Below are 4,907 nucleotides of genomic sequence, written 5' to 3'. Positions count from 1 at the left end.
AATGTGAGAGCTCTCAGACCCTGCATAGACAGCAACGCAACTGCACTCCGTAGTGTTCCTACGAGAATACTTTTTGAGTGTAAAGGAAACAAAAATAACATAATTTATTCAACAATTCTTCTCCGAGTTACGTTATTTATACATTTTTTTTATTTATGAAACTTTATACTTTATAAAAAAAAGAATGCATGACGCTAGAATAAAATGTTTTTGTTTACAAGCAGATACCCTGTTCTTTCCTTTGATGTTTTGTATGTTCAGGGGTCCATTTCAGAAAGGAGGTTAAGTGAAAACTCTGAGTATGTTAACCCTGAAATGAGGGAAACTCTGGGTTTTCTGTTTCAGAATGGGAGGTTTGTCAAACCCGAGAAAGCAGGGTAAGTCAAGCCTGTTTCTGAAAGAGAGGTAACTTATACTCAGAGTCAGTTACCATGGTAACTTACTCTGTGAACCTAACCTGGTCAGGAGCAGGTTTTCTTCAGTAAACCCAGAGTTTCTTTCGGTCTCCTTCCCCTTTTTAAAGCGCAAGCGATGTAAATACTTAATTCATTCATGCACGCTGCAAAGATGCTTTTCTTACTAAGTATTTTTTTCTTATTTCAAGTACAAATATCTACAAATTCTTAAATCAAGATGGATTTTCTATATAAGAAAGTGATATAAGATATTTAGTCTTGTTTCCTGGGGGGGATCTAAATTAAGTGCATTTTACTTAAGTATAATTATCTGCCAGTGTGGTAATAAAAATAATCTTAATGCAAATAGAAAACAAGATTATTCGGAGTGTCTATTACTAAGTGCAAATTTACAGTAGCTCCGCCCTCCTATGTCACACAAGGTTAAATACAACGGGCGAGATTAACGTCTACAGTGGCGTAGGCAGTAACGCGTTGGGCGAAGAACTAGCTTGTGATGTGATTTACCGGGTTTGAGTCCGGCTTTTTCCAAGCTCGCTCTTCTCACTTTTCCCATCACATATCACATTAGAATTTATTTTCAATAAAAATGAAGAAAATGCTCTAAAAGTGCAAGTAAAGTGCCTAACGAGTGTTTAATAATGATAAAAGTACACTCTTGTATTATTATTGCATCCCATTAATGTACAACAATACTGAGGTGCAAATAGTAAGTATCTGCCAGTATAAAGTATAAATAGCATCTAATTATTATTTACACTTATTGCAAAGAACTGCTACTTTTACATGGTAAATAGAATAAATCACTATTTTCACTGTGTAAATAGCATCTAGAGCTATTTGCACTTAGCCTACTATAAATAGGATTGGCAGGCCGTGCATTTTAACTAAGTGTAAATAGCATCTAGAGCTATTTGCACTTAGCCTACTGTAAATAGGATCTATCGCTAAGAAAGTATGCTAATTCCACTTAGTGTAAATAGCCGCTGCCGTATTTTTCTTACCGTATTGGCAGATCATTTGTAAAATAAGAAAAATGCACTTATATTATTATTATTATTTTTGCCCGTGGGATACCATGAAAATGAATAGCCTATTAGTTCAATAACCTACCGTTCTGCCAGTTTTCACCTGTGATATTATAACAGTGATAAGAATTAAACTCGTATTGACTCTGAAGTACGCAGATGTCTTTTTATCGGGTGCTGTTGCCATGGTGAATCGTAATATCGGAGCTCCATTGATCATGGCTTAACTCTGCAGGACTGCGGCTCTCTAGGACCAAACTTGCCTACCCCTGGGGTAGGCCAATTAAATGTATTGTATGAATTAAGTCCAGCCTAATTTAAAGTGAACACTAGAGCTGTAATGTGGTTCAAGAGCTGTCAAGACTGATATATGATACAGCCAACACTTCACCACCATGTTTGCATAGCTGGTGATGTTGGTGTGTATAATCATCCCTACTGCTCACTGGCCTGTTGTAGGCTGAACTCTAGCCATGAGAATTTTATTTCTGAAATGTTTTCTTGACATCTTGAAAGGCTGTCGCTCAATAAGTGACAGAATGGAGCTCTTAGGACATGGGTTAGGCAGCGTCTCAATGAGGTGGTCAATACCAACCCTTACCAAAAAGAAGTATACTTCAAGTTCGAATAGCCTATTAGTTCAATAACCTACCGTTCTGCCAGTTTTCACCTGTGATATTATAACAGTGATAAGAATTAAACTCGTATTGACTCTGAAGTACGCAGATGTCTTTTTATCGGGTGCTGTTGCCATGGTGAATCGTAATATCGGAGCTCCATTGATCATGGCTTCTCATAGTCGTGGTGCACGCGCTAAACTCAGACCATGCGTTCCATTCGGATGGGCTCATCCCTATGCCCTAATCCCTTCAAAGGGTTTACCCTCCGGAGTGAGAGCTTCGAAGGGTTGAAGGGTGTAGGGGACCGAACAACTGTTTCTTGAAGTGCCCTTCTGTGTCATCATCTCGTGCCCACACGGACGCGCCATCATCATGCAAAGAATCTGTGCAAAGGATCATGGGAGCCCGAAGTGTCCATCAGTTATAACCTTCGGAATCCTTCATTCCGAAGGGCCCTTTGAAGTGGCAAGTTTTGAGCACTTCGGTTTGGAACGACCCTTCAATATGGCGGCCATGATTGTTTTCACTCCGAAGTGCCCTTCGGAGGGCGATATATCCCGTTTGGAACGCACTGAGAGTAAACCTACTCAGAGTCGATTGAACCAACTCAATTCAGCTGTTCTGAAACCGAAAACGCAGAGTTTCCCATCTCAGAGTAAGTCAACTCAGATTTCAAGAGTTGGTTGAGCCTCCTTATTGAAACGGACCCCAGATATTTATATAACAAAATATATTATACTTTCCTATTTTTAGTTTAAAAGAAGTATACTAATAGCACGCTTGAATAAACTTCTTTTTCGTAAGGGAAGGCAGGAAAGGATTATTTCCACCCATGCTGTCCATCACAATAAGGCATGTGGATCATCTAACTGTTTCCACATTGAGCTTCAATACTCCCCTAAGAGCAGTCCGAGTGTGCATAAAGTTAATATTTGCAGGCACCTAGAAATTTGGACATCATCTCAAAGTACATGGCCATCCTGAGTGCACCTTTTGGAGACCAAGCTGCTCATAAATCAGCATGTTCCGAAGATGTAAGTTTCATAAGACAGCGCTTTCCAATGGAAAATGCCTATAAAACTGCAGGTTCTGTAGAAAAAAATGCACTTTACAAAGGTTAAAGTGAAGCTCTTTTCGGATGCAAAGTGCATAGGGTATTGTCAAGAATCGATTTCATCAACTGAGAATGAAAAAGTGATTGAGCTAATGTGTTTGAGGGCTTTTGTAGCTCAAGAAACGTCTTGCATCACAAGGTGATGCGTTAATTGTTTTATTCAGTTCACATAAACACAGGTATTTCCTCTAGTGTTTCAATACTGAATCTGATGGTCTGTAAGAATGATTAACCAATTTAATTTAAAATGAGAAACAATTAAAACATCTGTCTTAATGCTGTCCTACTTGCAAGTCATTACGATTGAGAAAATAAACTTGCTCATTTTTCATCAACATTTACTGATAAATAGGGGCCTAATTTGTTGTCTGTGTGTATTGAACAAGGACCACTGACATCTTATTCTGATCTTTAAAAGTCACACATAACAGACTCTATAGTTTAATGTGAAATTAAATGCATTCATTGGTCAATCCTCATCTTTAGGGAGGTCTACATCAATGGCAATGAGCTGCAGTGTGGGGGTGCCATTGAGCTGCTGAAACCTGTGGCTGAAAACAGCCAAAAACTGGCAGTGATCCAAAACAGGACCACATCCATCACAGGTGTGTATGTGAGTTTGCCTATTTTCACCTAATTCATTCTATCAATAGTAGGTCATTGCTGAATTAATTGTGCCTCAGGGACTCGTTTCATCCTCAAGGACTAGTTTTATCCTAAAAGTCAAGACAGGACTTCTTTCTTATGACTTTTCTGTTTTTAAAAACCTAATACAACCTCAGAGTTCTTTGGTACACAGTTGTGTATGAGTGGGATACATACATACATACATGCAGTGTGTAATGTTATGGAGTGGAATGCGTCAAGAGACTAAATTATGAGAATGATCATCTCATCATTCTTTTTCCAACACTTACCGGGAGACATTAAAGGGCGTAATGTAACCTCATTTTGTGCAAAGTGATGTCATTTACACATTTCTTTCTTTCAGATGAAACAGAGTTGATCTCCCAAAGGAGCAATACAACATCTTCCAGACAAAAGAAAGCAAAGAGCAAAGGTACTACTAATGTTCCAAACTACTGAGTTGTTTTCTCTTTCTCAGAAGACTATCTGTGTGTATATGCAGTATAAGGGATAATCAACGGCTAGCCGTGCATTAAAGGATTGTAAATGCACGATGTGGAGGCAAAGAACCGCCCGACGCGAAGCGGAGTGCATTTAAAATCCTTTAATGCACGGCTAGCCATTGATTATCCCGCTTATACCATGGTCATTTGCCAAGTTATAGACAAGTTAAAACTAGTATTGCTCTTTGCAGCGCAATATTTGACTGAATGGGTAAAAATTACTGTTATTTTCGTCAGCTACGGCACGTTAGCGCTACCATTCTGCCCGCTTCGAATCAGACACAGAGATGAAATAGTGCAGTAAGACCACATTTATTTGAATGAATTATAGCATGTATTTCAATTAATTATCGATCGAGAGAGAGAGAGAGAGAGAGAGAGATGACAGTTGTGTGTATCTGCGCGTCTCTCAACAAACAATTAATTTCTTCAAAAACAGTGATTTTACACCTTGTTGCTGAGGAATATAATGTAGCAATCTAGTATCTAGGCTATTTTATTAATAAAAATCGCGGGGAAGCCTTGACAACAAGTTTGTGTGTGCAGCTCAATCTGCGATCTCTCACACACACACACACACACACACTCTCTCTCTCTCT

The 4,907-nt window shown here is 38.8% G+C and overlaps 1 pseudogene; it reads left to right on the top strand.

The window, feature by feature from the left end:
* LOC107684601 (uncharacterized) overlaps positions 1 to 4,907 on the top strand; it is a 25,483-nt pseudogene that overhangs the window by 11,806 nt on the left and 8,770 nt on the right.

The sequence above is a fragment of the Sinocyclocheilus anshuiensis genome, unplaced genomic scaffold (assembly GCF_001515605.1).
Source record: "Sinocyclocheilus anshuiensis isolate Anshui unplaced genomic scaffold, SAMN03320099.WGS_v1.1 scaffold41, whole genome shotgun sequence".
Classification (NCBI taxonomy): Eukaryota; Metazoa; Chordata; class Actinopteri; order Cypriniformes; family Cyprinidae; genus Sinocyclocheilus; species Sinocyclocheilus anshuiensis.
The sequence above is the reverse complement of the archived record's forward strand: the minus strand, read 5'-3'. Positions and strand labels throughout refer to the sequence as shown.